Below are 18379 nucleotides of genomic sequence, written 5' to 3' on the forward strand. Positions count from 1 at the left end.
CAGATGGTACAGACGAGATTTACAAAAATGTTGCACTAGAGGGAGTACAGAGGAGATTTAACAGGATTTTGCACTGGAGAGTTTACACAGGATATTTACCAAAATGTTGTACTGGAGACTGTACAGGGGATATTTAACAGGTTATTGCAATTGAGAGGGTGCAGAGGTGAATTACCAGAATGTAGCAATGCAGAGGGTAGAGAGGAGATTTACAAGAATGTTGCACTAGAGAGGTTACAAAGAGATTAACTTGGATGTTGCACTGGCGACGGGACAGAGGCAATTTAACAGCATGTTGTGCTAGAGAGGATTCAGATGAAAATTACCAGGATGTTCCACTGGAGAGGTTACAGACGAGATTACCAGGATGGTGCTCTAGAGAGCGTGCAGAGGAGATTCACCAGGATGTTGCACTGTTGTGCTTGCAAAGGTGATTTACAGTATGTTGCAGTAGATAGCGTGCAGAGGAGATTTACCAGTATGTTGCGCTCGAGAGGGTACTGAAGGGATTTACCACGATGTTGCACTTGAGAGGTTACAGAGGAGATTTACCAGGGATGTTCCACTGTAGAGACTACTGGTAGATTTTCCAGAATATTACACTAGGGAGGATTCAGCGGAGATTTACCAGGATGTTGCATTAGAGAGGCTGCAGAGGAAATTTACTATGATGTAGCACTAGAAAGAATGCAGAGGAGATTTATGAGGATGTTGCAATAGAGAGAATGCAGAGGAGATTTACCACGATGTTGCAATGCAGAGGGAACAGACTAGATTTACCAGGATGTTACACTGGAGATGCTAGCGAGGATATTTAGCAGGTTGTTGCACTGGCGAGGGTTCAGAGGAGATTCAACAGGATGTTGCAGTGGAGAGGTTGTAGAGGCGATTTACCAGGATGTTGCATTGGAGATGGTACAGAGGAGATTTACCTGGATGTTCCACTAGAGGTGATGCAGCGAAGATTTACAAGTATGTTGCACTGGGGAGGTTACAAAGGAGACTTACCGGGATATTATACCGTGAGAATGCAGAGGAGATTTACCAGGATGTTGGAGTGGAGAGTGTACAGATGAGATTTTCCTGGATGTTGAACAGGAGATGGTACAGAGGAGATTTACCAGTATGTTGCACTAGAGACGGTACAGAGGAGATTTACAAGGTTATTGCACTATAGAAGGTACAGAGGAATTTTAGCAGGATGTTACACAAAAGAGGTTACAGAGGAGATTTTATAGAATGCTCCACTAGAGAGGTAAAGAGGAGATTTACCAGGATGTTGCACTGTGGAGGATACAGAGGAGATTTTTCAGGATATTGCAATAGAGAGGGTACAGAGGAGATTTTACGGGATGTTGCTCTAGAGAGGTTGCAGTGGAGATTTACCAGGATCGTGCACTCGTGAGAGTAAAGAGGATATTTACCAGGAGGTTGCACTAGAGAGAGTGCAGAGGAGATTAAACAGAATGTTGCATAAGTTTGGGAACAGAGGAGATTTAGCAGGATGATCAACTAGAGAGCATACAGAGAAAACTTACCTCAATGTTGCACTGGAGAGGGTACAGAGGAAGTTTACCAGGATGTTGCACCGAGGGAGTATTGAAGAGCTTTACCAGGATGTTGGATTGGAGGGGGTACAAAGGAGATTAACCTGGATGTTTCACTAGAGAGAGTACAGTGGAGATTTAACAAGATGTTGCACCAGAGAGGATACAGACGAGATTTTACTAGGATTTGGCCCTGGGAGGGTACAGAGGAGATTCACCAGAAAGTTCCATCAGACAGGTTACAGAGGAGATTGAACAGAATGTTGCACTGCAGATATATGCAGAGGAGGTTTTCCAGGATGTTGCACTGGAGAGGGTTAAGAGGGGATTTTTCATCATGTTGCACTAGAGAAGTTACAAAGGTTATTTTCCAGGATGTTGCACTAGAGATGGTGCAGTGGAGATTTACCAGGATGTTGCACTGGAGAGGGTACAAGGAGACTTGCCAGGATGTTGCACTAGAGAGGTTACAGCGGAGATTTAACTGCATGTTGCACTAGAGAGCGTACAGAGGAGATTTACCAGGATGTCCCACTAGAGATTATACAGAGAAAACTTACCAGGATGTTGCAGTGCAAAATCCTGGTAAATCTCCTCTGTACTCTCTCCAGTGAAACATCCTGGTAAATCTCCTTTCTACCCAGTCCAATGCAACATCCTGGTAAATTTTCTCTATACGCTTCCTAGTGCCTCATCCTGGTCAATCTCCTATATATGCTCTCGAGTGCAACATCCTAGTAAATCTGCTATGTATTCTCTCCAGTTGAACATCATGGAAATCTCCCCTGTACCCTGCCCAATGCAAAATGAGGGAAATTTACAATATAACCCGTCCAGTGCAACATCCTGGTAAATCTCCTTCGTACCCAGTCCCATGTAACATCCTGATAAATCTCTTTTGTATTCTCTCCAGTGCATCATCCTGGTAAATCTCCTCTGTACCTTCACCAGTGCAACATTTCGGTAAAACTCCACTGTACCATTCCAGTGGAACATCGTGTTAAGTCTCCTCTGTACCATCACCAGTGCAACATCCTGGCAAATCTCCTCTATAACCGCTCCAATTCATAATCCTGGCAAAGCTCCTCTGTATCCTCTCTCGTACATCATCCTAATATATCTCCTCTGTAGTCTCTCGTGTGCAATATCTTGGTATACCTCTTCTGCATCCTCTTCAGTGCAACATCCTGGTAAATCAGCTGTGTATCCTTTCCAGCGAAACATCCTGGTAAATCTCCTATGTACTCAGTCCAATGTAACATCCTGGTAAATGTCCTCTGTATCCACTCTAGTGCAATATCCTGGTCAACCTCCTATATACGCTCTACAGTGCAATATCTTGGTAAATCTGCTCTGTATTCTCTCCAGTTCAACATTCTGATCAATCTCCTTTGTACCCTATCAAGTGCAACATCCTGGTAAATCTCCTCTGTACCCTCTCCAATGCAACTTTCTGATAAATCTTCTCTGTAACCTCTCTAGTGCAACATCCTGATAAATCTCCTTTGAAACCTCACTGGTGCAACATCCGGGTAAATCTACTCTCTACCCGCTCTAGTGCAACATCCATGTAAAGCTCCACTGTACCCTCTCCAGTGCAACATCCTGGTAAAATCTCCTCTGTACTCACTCTGGTGCAACATCCTGGTAAATATCATCTGTAACCTCTCTAGGGTAAATTCCTGATAAATCTCCTCTGTACCCTTTCTAGCGCAACATCCTGGTAAATCTTCTATGTAACCTCTCTAGTGCAACATCCTGGTAAATCTCCTTAGTACCCTCTGCAATGCAACATACTGGTAAATCTTCTCTGTACCATCTCCAGTGCAACATCCTGGTAAATCTCCTCTGTACCCTCTCCGGTGTAACAACCAGTTAAATCTCCTCTATATCCTCTCTGGTGCAACATCCTGGTAAACCTCCTCTGTTCCTCCTCCAGTGCAACAACCTGGTAAATCCCTTCTGTATATTCTCTGGTGCAACATCCTGGTAAATCTCCTCTGTACCCTCTACAGTGCAACATCCTGGTAAATCTTCTCTCTAACGTCTCTGGTGCGACATCCGGGTAAATCTCCTCGGTACCCTCGCAAGTGCAAAATCTATGGAAAATTGCCTCTGTACCCTCTCTAGAGCAAAATCGTGGTGAATCAACTCTGTACCCTCTCCCATTCAACATCCTGTAAAATCTCTTCAGTACCCTCTCTAGTGCAACATCCTGGTAAATCTCATTTGTACCATCTCTACTGCAACATCCTGGAAAGTCTCCTCTCTACCCTCTCTAGTACAACATCCTGGTAAATCTGCTTAGTACCCTCTCCTGTGTAACATCCTGTTAAATCGTCTCTTCCCTCTCTAGTGCCACATCATGGAAAAACTCCTCCGTAACCTCTCCAGTGCTACATCGTGGTATATCTCCTCTTTACCCTCTCTAGTGCAGCGTCCTGGTAAATGTCCTCTGCAACTTAACTGTTGCATGATCCTGGTAAATCTGCTGTGTACACTCTCCAGTGCAACATCCTGATGGATCTCCTCTGTCCCAACGTCAGTGCAACATACTGTTAAATCTCCTCTATACCCTCTTCAGTGCAACATCCTTTTAAATCTCCTCAGTACCCTCTCCAGTGCCACATCCTGTTAAATCTCCTCCATACCCTCACCTGTGCACCATCCTGGTGAATCTCCTCTGTAACCTCGCCTGTGCAACATCCTGGTAAATCTTCTCTGTACCCTATCTATAGCAACATCTTGATAAATCTCCTCTGTAAGGTCTGCAATGCAACATACTGGTAAATCTTCTATGTAACTTCTGTAGTGCCACATCCTGATAACTCTCCTCTATACGCTTCCAGTGCAACATCCTGGTAAATCTCCTCTACACCCTCTCCAGTGCAACATCCTGGTAAATCTTCTCTGTACCATCTCTGGTGCAACATCCTGGTAAATCTCCTCTGTACCCTCGCAAGTGCAACATACATGGTAAATCTCCTCTGTACCCACACTAGTGGAACATATTGATAAATCTCCGTTTGTGCACTCTTTACTTCCTCTAGTGTAACAACCTGGTAAATCTCCTCTGCACCCTATCTAGTGCAATAATCGTGGTGAATCAACTCTCTACCATCTCCAGTTCAACATCCTGTTAAATCTCTTCTGTACCCTCTCTAATGCAACTTCCTGGTAAATCTTCTCTCTACTCTCTCCAATGCAACTTCCTAGTAAATCTGCTCAGTAACCACTCCAGTGCAACATCCTGATAAACATCATTTGTACCCTCTCTAGTACAACATCCTGGTAAATCTCCTCAGTACCCTCTCCAGGGCAACATCCTGGTAAATTTTCTCTTCACTCTCTAGTGCAACATCCTGGTAAATCTCCTCTGTACCCTCTCCAGTGCTACATCGTGGTATATCTCCTCTTTACCCTCTCTAGTGCAGCGTCCTGGTAAATGTTCTCTGTAACTTAACTAGTGCAAGATCCTGGTAAATCTGCTGTGTACCCTATCCAGTGCAACATCCTGATGGATCTCCTCTGTTCCCTCATCAGTGCAACATACTGTTAAATCTCCTCTATACCCTCTTCAGTGCAACATCCTTTTAAATCTCCTCAGTACCCTCTCCAGTGCCACATCCTGGTAAATCTCCTCCATACCCTCACCTGTGCACCATCCTGGTGAATCTCCTCTGTAACCTCGCCTGTGCAACATCCTGGTAAATCTTCTCTGTACCCTATCTATAGCAACATCTTGATAAATCTCCTCTGTAAGGTCTGCAATGCAACATACTGGTAAATCTTCTATGTAACTTCTGTAGTGCAACATCCTGATAACTCTCCTCTATACGCTTCCAGTGCAGCATCCTGGTAAATCTCCTCTACACCCTCTCCAGTGCAACATCCTGGTAAATCTTCTCTGTACCATCTCTGGTGCAACATCCTGGTAAATCTCCTCTGTACCCTCGCAAGTGCAACATACATGGTAAATCTCCTCTGTACCCACACTAGTGGAACATATTGATAAATCTCCGTTTGTGCACTCTTTACTTCCTCTAGTGTAACAACCTGGTAAATCTCCTCTGCACCCTATCTAGTGCAATAATCGTGGTGAATCAACTCTCTATCATCTCCAGTTCAACATCCTGTTAAATCTCTTCTGTACCCTCTCTAATGCAACTTCCTGGTAAATCTTCTCTCTACTCTCTCCAATGCAACTTCCTAGTAAATCTGCTCAGTAGCCACTCCAGTGCAACATCCTGATAAACATCATTTGTACCCTCTCTAGTACAACATCCTGGTAAATCTCCTCAGTACTCTCTCCAGTGCAACATCCTGGTAAATTTTCTCTTCACTCTCTAGTGCAACATCCTGGTAAATCTCCTCCGTACCCTCTCCAGTGCTACATCGTGGTATATCTTCTCTTTACCCTCTCTAGTGCAGCGTCCTGGTAAATGTCCTCTGTAACTTAACTAGTGCAAGATCCTGGTAAATCTGCTGTGTACCCTCTCCAGTGCAACATCCTGATGGATCTCCTCTGTTCCCTCATCAGTGCAACATACTGGTTAATCTCCTCTATACCCTCTTCAGTGCAACATCCTTTTAAATCTCCTCAGTACCCTCTCCAGTGCCACATCTTGGTAAATCTCCCCATACCCTCACCTGTGCATCATCCTGGTGAATCTCCTCTGTAACCTCGCCTGTGCAACATCCTGGTAAATCTTCTCTGTACCCTCTCTATAGCAACATTTTGATAAATCTCCTCTGTAAGCTCTGCAATGCAACATACTGGTAAATCTTCTATTTAACCTCTGTAGAGCAACATCCTGATAACTCTCCTCTATACGCTCTCCAGTACAACATCTTGGTAAATCTCCTCTACACCCTCTCCAGTGCAACATCCTGGTAAATCTTCTGTGTACCCTCTCTGGTGCAACTTCCTGGTAAATCTCCTCTGTACACTCGCAAGTGCAACGTTATTGGTAAATCTCCTCTGTATCCACACTAGTGGAACATATTTATAAATCTCCGTTTGTGCTCTCTTTACTTCCTCTAGTGTAACAACCTGGTAAATCTCCTCTGCACCCTATCTAGTGCAATAATCGTGGTGAATCAACTCTCTACCATCTCCAGTTCAACATCCTGTTAAATCTCTTCTGTACCCTCTCTAATGCAACTTCCTGGTAAATCTTCTCTCTACTCTCTCCAATGCAACTTCCTAGTAAATCTGCTCAGTAACCACTCCAGTGCAACATCCTGATAAACATAATTTGTACCCTCTCTAGTACAACATCCTGGTAAATCTCCTCAGTACTCTCTCCAGTGCAACATCCTGGTAAATTTTCTCTTCACTCTCTAGTGCAACATCCTGGTAAATCTCCTCCGTACCCTCTCCAGTGCTACATCGTGGTATATCTCCTTTTTACCCTCTCTAGTGCAGCGTCATGGTAAATGTCCTCTGTAACTTAACTAGTGCAAGATCCTGGTAAATCTGCTGTGTACCCTCTCCAGTGCAACATCCTGATGGATCTCCTCTGTTCCCTCATCAGTGCAACATACTGGTAAATCTCCTCTATACCCTCTTCAGTGCAACATCCTTTTAAATCTCCTCAGTACCCTCTCCAGTGCCACATCTTGGTAAATCTCCCCATACCCTCACCTGTGCATCATCCTGGTGAATCTCCTCTGTAACCTCGCCTGTGCAACATCCTGGTAAATCTTATCTGTACCCTCTCTATAGCAACATTTTGATAAATCTCCTCTGTAAGCTCTGCAATGCAACATACTGGTAAATCTTCTATTTAACCTCTGTAGAGCAACATCCTGATAACTCTCCTCTATACGCTCTCCAGTACAACATCTTGGTAAATCTCCTCTACACCCTCTCCAGTGCAACATCCTGGTAAATCTTCTGTGTACCCTCTCTGGTGCAACTTCCTGGTAAATCTCCTCTGTACACTCGCAAGTGCAACGTTATTGGTAAATCTCCTCTGTATCCACCTAGTGGAACATATTTATAAATCTCCGTTTGTGCTCTCTTTAATTCCTCTAGTGTAACAACCTGGTAAATCTCCTCTGCACCTTTCTAGTGCAACATCGTGGTGAATCAACTCTCTACCCTCTCCAGATCAACATCCTGTTAAATCTCTTCTGTACCCTCTCTAATGCAACTTCCTGGTAAATCTTCTCTCTACCCTTTCTAATGCAACTTCCTAGTAAATCTGCTCTGTACCCTCTCCAGTGCAACATCCTGATAAACATTATTTCTACCCTCTCTCGTGCAACATCGTGGTAAGTCTCCTCTGTACCCTCTCTTGTACAACATCCTGATAAATCTCCTCAGTACCCTTTCCAGTGCAACATCCTGGTAAATTTTCTCTTCCCTCTCTAGTGCAACATCCTGGTAAATCTCCTCCGCACCCTCTCCAGTGCATCATCGTGGTATATCTCCTCTTTACCCGCTCTAGTGCAGCGTCCTGGAAAATCTCCACTGTAACCTAACTAGTGTAAGATCCTGGTAAATTTGCTGTGTACCCTCTGCAGTGCAACATCCTGATGGATCTCCTCAGTTCCCTCGTCTGTGCAACATACTGGTAAATCTCCTCTATACCCTCTTCAGTGCAACATCCTCCTCAATCTCCTCAGTACCCTCTCCAGTGCCACATCCTGGTAAATCTCCTCCTTACCCTCACCTGTGCATCATCTTGGTGAATCTCCTCTGTAACCTCGCCTGTGCAACATCCTGGTAAATCTTCTCTTTACTCTCTCTAATGCAAAGGAGATTTACCTGGATGCCGCACCGAGAGCGTGCAGAAGAGATTTACCAGGAGGTTGGAGTGGAGAGGGTACAGAGGAGATTTACCAGGATGTTGCTCTGGAGAGAGTACAGAGGAGATTTCCCTGGTAATTGAGCTGCAGAGGGAATAGAGGAGTTTTACCAGGATGTTACACTAGAGAGGGTACAGCGGAGATTAACCATGATATTTCACTAGAGAGAGTTCAAGGGGATTTACCAGGATATTGCACTGGATATAGGTACAAAGGAGATTTACCAAGATGTTGCAGAGAGAGGGTTGCAAAGGATATTTAAAAGGATGTTGCACTGGCGAAGGTACAGAGGAGTTTTAACAGGACGTTGCGCTAGTGAGGATGCAGAGGAGATTTACTAGGTAGTTGCACTGGAGTGGTTACAGAGGAGATTTATAAGGATATTGCACTGGACAGGGTACAGAGGAGATATAGTAGGATCTTGTACTAGAGAAGTTACAGCGGAGATTTACTGAAATGTTACACTGGAGAAGGAACAGAGTTGATTTACCAGGATGTTGCACTGCAGCAGGTAAAGACGAGATTTACCAGCATGTTGCACTGGAGAGCGTTCAGGGGAGATTTACCAGGATGTTGCACTGGACATAATACAAAGAAGATTTGCCAGGATGTTGCAAAATAAATTGTACAGCGGATATTTATTAGGTACATAGTTGATTTACCATGATGTTGCAATGGAGCAGGTAAGAGTAGATTTACCAGCATGTTGCATTGGAGCGGGTACAGAAGAGATTTAACAGTATATTGCACTAGACAGGGTATAGAGGAGATTTACCTGGATGTTGCACTTGAGAAGTTACAGCGGATATTTAGAAGGATGTTGCACTGGAGATGGAACAGAGGTGAATTACCAGGATGTTGCACTGGAGATGTTACAAGGTAGATTAGCAGGATGTTGCACTAGAGAGTGAGCAGAGGAGATTTACCAGGATGTTGCACTACAGAGCGTGAAGAGGTGATTTACAATGATCTTGCATGGAGAGTATACTGCGGAGATTTGCCAGGATGTGGCACTGGAGGGGGTACCGAGGAGATTTACCAGGATATTGCACTAGACAGGGTACAAAGCAGATTTACCAGGGTGTTGCACAAGAGAGGCTACAGCGGAGAATTACCAGGATGTTGCACTGCAGAGGGTACACAGGAGATTTACCAGGATGTTGCAACAGAGCAGTTATATAGGAGATATATCAGGTTGTTGCACTGAAGATGGTGCAGAGGACATTTACAAGGATGTTGCCCTAGAGAGATCCAGAAGAGATTTACCAGGATGTTGCACTGCAGAGGGTATGAAGCAGACTTACAAGAATTTTGCACTGAAGGGAGTACAGAGGAGATTTAACAGAATGTTGAACTGCAGTGGGTACAGAGGAGATTTACAAGGATGATGCACTAGAGAAGGTACAGAGGAGATTTACCAGGATGTTGCACTTGAGAGGCTACAGAGGAGATTTACCTGGATGTTGCACAGGAGAGTGTACATAGGAGAATCACAAGGATGTTGCACTAGAGAGGGTACAGCGGAGATTTAGCAGTATTTTGCTCCGCAATGGTACAGAAAAGATTGCCAGAATATTTCACAAGTGAGCGTACAGGTGTGATTTACCAGGATGTTGCACTGGAGAGATTACAGAGGAGATTTATCAGGGGATGTTGCACTGTAGAGAGTACAGGGTAGATTTACCGAATATTGCACTAGATAGGGAACAGAGGAGATTTACCAGGATGTTGCACTAGAGAGGGTGCAGAGGAGATTTACTAGGATGTTGCACTAGAAAGGATGCAGAGGAAATTTACGAGGATGTTGCAATATTGAGTGTGCAGACGAGATATACAAGGATGTTACACTGGAGAGTGTAGCGCGGTCATTTAGCAGGTTGTTGCTCTGGCGACGGTACAGAGGAGATTCAACAGGATGTTGCAGTGTAGAGGTTGCAGAGGAGATTTACCAGGATGTTACACTGGAGAGCGAAGAACGGAGATTTACCAAGATGTTCCACTAGAGATGAAATAGAAAAAATTTACCAAGATGTTGCACTGGAGAGGTTGCACAGGAGGGCAGGAAAAAGTGTGGGACAGCGATAGTGATAGGGGATTCAATTGTAAGGGCAATTGAAAGGCGTTTCTGCAGCCGCAACCGAGACTCCAGGAAGGTATGTTGCCTCCCTGGTGCAAGGGTCAAGAATGGCTCAGAGCGGGTGCAGGAAATTCTAAAAAGGGAGGCAGATCAACCAGTTATCGTGGTGCACATTGCTACCAACGACATAGGTAAAAAAAGGGATGAGGTCCTACGAAACGAATTTAAGGAGCTAGGAGCTCAAAATAGTAATCTCGGGATTGCTACCAGTGCCACGTGCTAGTCAGAGTAGGAATCGCTAGATAGCGCAGATGAATAAGTGGCTTGAGCAGTGATGCAGCAGGGAGGGATACAAATTCCTGGGGCATTGGAACTGGTTCTGGGGGAGGTGGAACCAGTAGAAACCGGACGGTCTGCACCTGGGCAGGACCGGAACCAATGTCCTAGGGTGAGTGTTTGCTAGTGCTATTGGGGAGAAGTTAAACTAATATGGTAGAGGGATGGGAACCAATGCAGGGAGACAGAGGGAAACAAAAAGGAGGCAAAAGCAAAAGACAGAAAGGAGTTGAGGAAAAGTGGAGGGCAGAGAAACCCACGGCCAAGAACACAAAGGGCCATTGTACAGCAAAATTCTAAAAGGACAAACGGTGTTAAAAAAACAAGCCTGAAGACTTTGTGTCTTAATGCAAGGAGTATCCGCAATCAGTTGGATGAATTAACTGTGCAATTACATGTTAACATATATGATGTGATTGGGATTACGGAGACGTGTTTCCAGGATGATCAGGGCTGGGAACTCAAAATCCAGGGGTATTCAACATTCAGTAAAGATAGAATAAAAGGAAAAGGAGGTGGTGTAGCATTTCTAGTTAAGGAGGAAATTAAGTCAATAGTTCTGAAGGACATTAGCTTGGAAAATGTGGAATCTATATGGGTTGAGCTGCAGAACACCAAAGGGCAAAAAACGTTAGTGGGAGATGTGTACAGACCTCCAAACAGTATTGGTGATGTTGGGGAGGGCATCAAACATTAAATTAGGGTCGCGTGCAATAAAGGTGCAGCAGTTATAATGGGAGACTTTAATATGAACATTGATTGGGTTAACCAAATTGGAAGCAATACGGTGGAGGAGGAATTCCTGGAGAGCATAAGGGATGGTTTTTTAGACCAATATGTCGAGGAACCAATTAGGGGGGAGGCCATCTTAGACTGGGTATTGTGTAATGAGAGAGGATTAATTTGCAATCTCATTGTGCGAGGCCCCTTCGGGAAGAGTGACCATAATGTGGTAGAATGTGGGAGAATGAAACAGTTAATTCAGAGACCATGGTCCAGAACTTAAAGAAGGGTAACTCTGAAGGTATGAGGCGTGAATTGCTTAGGATAGATTGGCGAATGATACAGAAGATGTTGCCTGTGGATGGGCAATGGCAGAGATTTAGAGACCGCATGGATGAACTACAACAATTGTACATTCCTGTCTGGCATAAAATTTAAAAAGGGAAGGTGGCTCAACCGTGGCTATCAAGGGAAATCAGGGATAGTATTAAAACCAGGGAAGTGGCATACAAATTGGCCAGAAATAGCAGCGAACCCAGGGAATGGGAGAAATTTAGAACTCAGCAGAGGAGAACAAAGGGTTTGATTAGGGCAGTGAAAATGGAGTACGAGAAGAAACTTGCAGGGAACATTACGACGGATTGCAAAAGTTTCTATAGATATGTAAAGAGAAAAAGGTTAGTAAAGACAAACGTAGGTCCCCTGCAGTCAGTATCAGGGGAAGTCATAACGGGGAACAATGAAATGGCGGTCCAATTGAAAAAGTATTTTGGTTTGGTACTCACAAAGGAGGACCCAAATAACCTTCCGGATATAAAAGGGGTCGGAGCGTCTAGTAAGGAGGAGGAACTGAGGGAAATCCTTATTAGTTGGAAAATTGTGTTGGGGAATTTGATGGGATTGAAGGCCGATAAATCCCCAGGGCCTGATGGACTGCAGCCCAGAGTGCTTAAGGAGATGGCCTTGGAATATTGGATGCATTGACAGTCATTTTCCAACATTCCATTGACTCTGGATCAGTTCCTATGTATTGGAGGGTAGCCAATGTACACCACTTTTTAAAAAAGGAGGGAGAGAGATAACAGGGAATTATAGATCGGTCAGCCTGACATCGGTAGTGGGTAAAATGATGGAATCAATTATTAAGGATGTCATAGCAATGCATTTGTAAAGAGGTGAAATGATAGGTCCAAGTTAGCATGGATTTGTGAAAGGGAAATCATGCTTGACAAATCTACTGGAATTTTTTGAAGATGTTTCCAGTAGAGTGGACAAGGCAGAACCAGTTGATGTGGTATATTTGGACTTTCAGAAGGCTTTCGACACGGTCCCAAACAAGAGATTAATGTGCAAAGTTAAAGCACATGGGATTGGGGGTAATGTGCTGACATGGATTGAGAACTAGTTGTCAGACAGGAAGCAAAGAGTAGGAGTAAATGGGGAATAGTCAGAATGGCAGGCAGTGACTAGTGTGGTACCGCAAGTTTCAGTGCTGGGGCCCCAGCTGTTTACACTGTACATTAATGATTTAGACGAGGTGATTAAATGTAGTATCTCCAAATTTGCGGATGAAACTAAGTTGGGTGGCAGTGTGAGCTCCGACGAGGATGCTATGAGGCTGCAGAGCGTGTTGGATACGTTAGGTGAATGGGCAAATGCGTGGCAGATGAAGTATAATGTGGGTAAATGTGAGGTTATCCACTTTGGTTGTTATAACTGAGAGAGGGACTATTATCTGAATGGTGACAGATTAGGAAAAGGGGAGGTGCAAAGAGACCTGGGTGCCATGGTACATCAGTCATTGAAGGTTGGCATGCAGGTACAGCAGGTGGTTAAGAAAGCAAATGGCATGTTTGCCTTCATAGCGAGGGGATTTGAATACAGGGGCAGGGAGGTGTTGCTACAGTTGTTCAGGACCTTATTGAGGCCACACCTTGAGTATTGTGTTCAGTTTTGTTCTCCTAACCTGAGGAAGGTCATTCTTGCTATTGATGGAGTGCAGCGAAGGTTCACCAGACATGATTCCCGGGACGGCGGGACTGACCAATCAAGAAAGTTTGGATCAACTGGGCTTGTATTCACTGGAGTTCAGAAGAATGAGAGGGGACCTCATAGAAACGTTTGAAATACTGACTGGGTTAGACAGGTTAGATACAGGAAGAATGTTCCCAATGTTGGTGAAGTCCAGAACCAGGGGACACAGTCTAAGGATAAGAGGTAAGCCATTTAGGACCGAGATGAGGAGGAATTTCTTCACCTACAGAGTGGATAACCTGTGGAATTATCTACCACAGAAAATCGTTGAGGACAATTCACTTAATATATTCAAAATGGAGTTAGATGAAGTATTTACTACTAGGGGTATCAAGGAGCATGGTGAGAAAGCAAGAATAGGGTACGGAAGTTGCTTGTTCAACCATTAATATATTGAATGGCGGTGCCAGCTAGAAGGCCCGAATTGCCAACTCCTGCACCTATTTTCTATGTTTCTATGTTTCTATGAGACTTACCTCGATGTTGAACAGTAGATGGTACAGAGGAGATTTACCAGTATGTTGCACTGGAGATGGTACAGAGGAGATTTAAATGGTTATTGCACTATAGAGCTACAGAGAAGAGATTTACCAGCAAGTTGCACTGAAGAGATTACAGAGGAGAATTACCAGGATGTTGTACTAGAGAGGGTACAGAGGAGATTTTCCAGGATGTTGCTCTAGAGAGGGTGCAGTGGAAATTTACCAGGATGCTTACACTGGAGTAATTGTAAAGGAGATTGACCAGGAGGCTGCACTAGAGGGGGTACAGAGGAGTTTTAACAGGATGTTGTACTAGAGAGGGAACAGAGAAGATTTACCAGAATGTTGCACTGGAGAGGATACAGAGGAGATTTACCAGGATGTTGCATCGGGAGCATGCAGAGGAGCTTTACCAGGATGGTGGACTGGAGGAAGTACAGAGAAGATTTACCCAGATGTTACACTAGTGAGGGTACAGAGGTGATTTACCAGGATGTTGCACTGGAGATTGTACAGAAGAGATTTCCCATCATCTTGCTCTGGAGAGGTTACAGAGGAGATTTACCAGGGGATGTATCACTGTATATAGTACGGGTAGATTTACCAGAATATTGCACTAGAGAGGATACAATGGTGATTTACCAGAGTGTTGCACTATAGAGGGTGCAGAGGAGATTTAATATGATGTTGCACTAGAAAGGATGCAGAGGAGATTTACAACGATGATGCAATGCAGAGGGTACAGACGAGATTTACCAGGACATTACACTGGAGAGGGTAGAGAGGATATTTGGCAGGTTGTTGCACTGGCGAGGGTACAGAGGCGTTTCAACAGGATGTTGCAGTGGAGAGGTTACAGAGGAGATTTACCAGGATGTTACACTGGATATGGTAGAGAGGAGATTTACCAGGATGTTGCACTAGAGAGGTTAAAACAGGAGATTTACCAAGATGTTGCACTAGAAATGGTGCAGAGTAGATTAGCCAGTATGTGGCATTGAGAGCTACAGCGGAGATTTAACTGGATGTTGCACTAGAGAGTGTATAGAGGAGATTTACCAGGATATTCCACTAGAGAGGATATAGAGAAGATTGTCAAGGATGTTGCACTGGAGAGTGTACAAACGAGATTTACCAGGATGTCGCACCGAGAGTGTGCAGAAGAGATTTACCAGGATGTTGGAGTGGAGAGGGTAGAGAGGAGATTTACCAGGATGTTCCACTGTAGAGGGTACAGAGGAGATTTCACTGGTTATTGTGCTGAAGAGGGTATAGAGGAGTTTTACAAGGATGTTACACTAGAGAGGGTACAGCGGAGATTTACCAGGATCTTGCACTAGAGAGCGTTCAAGGGGATCTGCCAGGATATTGCACTGGAGAGGGTACAAATGAGTTTTACCAGGATGTTGCAGAGAGAGGGTTGCAAAGTATTTTCAAAATGATGTTGCTCTGGCGAAGGTACAGAGGAGATTTAACAGGACGTTGCGCTAGAGAATGCAGAGGAGATTTACTAGGTAGTTGCACTGCAGTCGTTATAGAGGAGATTTATAAGGATATTGCACTGGACAGGGTACAGAGGAGATAAAGTAGGATCTTGCACTAGAGAAGTTACATCGGAGATTCACCAAGATGTTGCACTGGAGAGGGTAAAGAGTTGATTTACCAGTATGTTGCACCGGAGCAGGAAAAGAGGAGATTTACGAGGATGTTGCACTGGAGAGGGTATAGGGGAGATTTACCAGGATGCTGCACTGGACATAATACAAAGGAGATTTACCAGATGTTGCAAAAGAAAGTGTACAGAGGAGATTTACCAGTATGTTGCAGTCGAGCGGGTACAGAAGAGATTTACCAGGATATTGCACTAGACATGGTAGAATGGAGATTTACCTTGAGAAGTTACAGCGGAGATTTAGCAGGATGATGCACTGGAGACGGTACAGAGGTGATTTGCCAGGATGTTGCACTGGAGAGGATACAGAGCAGATTAACCAGGATGTTGCACTGAGAGTGTGCAGAGGAGCTTTACCTGGATGTTGATCTGCAGAGCGTGCAGACGTGATATACAATGATGTTGCACTGCAGATGATACAGAGGAGATTTACAAACATGTTGCACTACAGGGAGTACCGAGGAGATTTAACAGAATTTTGCACTGGAGAATGTTATGAGGATATTTACCCGGATGTTGTACTGGAGAGTGTACAGGGGAGATTTGCAGATGTTGCACTAGAGAGTGAGCTGATGAGATTTACCAGGATGTTGTATTGCAGAGCGTGAAGAGGTGATTTACAAAGATCTTGCACTGGAGAGTGTACTGAGGAGATTTACCAGGATGTGGCACTGGAGGGTGTACTGAGGAGATTTACCAGGATATTGCACTCGACAGGGTACAGAGAAGATTTACCATGATGTTGCACTAGAGAGGTTACAGTGGCGATTTACGAGGATGTTGCACTGGAGAGTGAACAGAGGAGAATTACCAGGATGTTGCAACAGAGGACGTATATAGGAGATTAATCAGGTTGTTGCACTGGAGATGGTACAGAGGAGATTTACAAGGATGTTGCACTAGAGAGATGCAGAGGAGATTTACCAGGATGTTGCCCTGCAGAGGGTACAGAGCAGATTTACAAGAATGTTGCACTGAAGGGAGTACAGAGGAGATTTAACAGAATGTTGCACAGCAGTTGGTTCAGAGGAGAGTTACAAGGATGATGCACTAGAGAGGGTAAAGAGGAGATATACCAGGATGCTGCAATTGAGAGGCTACAGAGGAGATTTACCTGGATGTTGCACTGGAGTGTGTACATAGGAGAATCAACAGGATGTTGCACTGGAGAGGGTACAGCGGAGATTTACCAGTATGTTGCTCTGCGATGCTACATAAGAGATTTACCAGGATGTTACACTAGTAAGGGTACAGAAGTGATTTACCAGGATGTTGCACTGAAGATGGTGGCGAAATGATTTACCACGATGTTGCACTGGAAAGGTTACAGAGGAGATTTACCAGGGGATGTTGCACTGTAGAGAATACAGGGTAGATTTAGCAGAATATTGCACTAGAGAGGATACAAATGAGATTTACCAGGATGTTGCACAAGAGAAGGTGCAGAGGAGATTTACTAGGATATTGCACTAGAAAAGATGCAGAGGAGATTTAGGAGGATGTTGCAATAGAGAGTGTACAGAGGAGACTTACCACCATGTTGCACTGCAGAGGGCATATAAGAGATTTACTAGGATGTTAAACTGGAGAGTTTAGCGAGGAGATTTAGCAGGTTGTTGCACTGGCGAGGGTACGGAGGATATTCAACAGGATGTTGCAGTGGAGAAGTGGCAGAGGAGATCTACTAGGATTTTACACTGGAGAGAGGACAACGGAGTTTACGAGGATGTTCCACTAGAGATGATACAGAGAAGATTTACCAGGATGTTGCACTGGAGAGGTTACAAAGGAGACTTACCTCGATGTTGCATAGAAGATGGTACAGAGGAATTTTACCAGTATGTTGCACTTGAGAGGGTACAGAGGAGATTTACCAGCTTATTGCACTATAGAACTAAAAAGTAGAATTAACAACATGTTACACTGGAGAGATTACGGAGGAGATTTACCAGGATGTTGTACTAGAGAGGGTACAGAGGAGATTTTCTAGGACGTTGCTATAGAGAGGGTGCAGTGGAGATTTAAATGATGTTGCACTGGAGAGAGTGCAAAGGAGATTTACCAGGACGTGGCACTAGAGAGGTACAGATGAGTTTTAACAAAGGAGAGAGTGAAATGAGGAGATTTACCAGGATGATCCACTAGAGACGATACAAAGAAGATTTACCAGAATGTTGCACAAGATAGGGTACAGAGGAGATTTACCAGGATGTTGCACCGAGAGCGTGCAGAGGAGCATTACCAGGATGCTGGACTGGAGGCGGTACAGAGGAGATTCACCAGGATATTCCAGTGGAGTGGGTACCGAGGAGATTTAACAGGATGTTGCACTGCAGAGTTTACAGAGGAGATTTACCAGGTTATTGCACTGCAGTGGGTAAAGTGGAGTTTTACCAGGGTGTTACACTAGAGATGGTACAGAGGAGATTTACCAGGATGTTGCACCAGAGAGGATACAGAGGAGATTTACTAGGATGTGGCCCTGTGAGTGTACAGAGGAGATTCAACAGAATGTTCTAGCTTGCTCTAGTGAGGGTACAGAGGAAGTTTACCAGGATATTGCAGAGAGTTTACAACGGAGATTTACTAGAGTCTTGCAGGGAGAGTGTGCAAAGGACATTTAAAACGATGTTGCATTGTCGAAGGTACAGAGGAAATTTACCAGGATGTTGCGCTAGAGAGGATGCAGAGT

This window comes from Pristiophorus japonicus, chromosome Y, assembly GCF_044704955.1.
Source record: "Pristiophorus japonicus isolate sPriJap1 chromosome Y, sPriJap1.hap1, whole genome shotgun sequence".
NCBI classification, from domain to species: Eukaryota; Metazoa; Chordata; class Chondrichthyes; family Pristiophoridae; genus Pristiophorus; species Pristiophorus japonicus.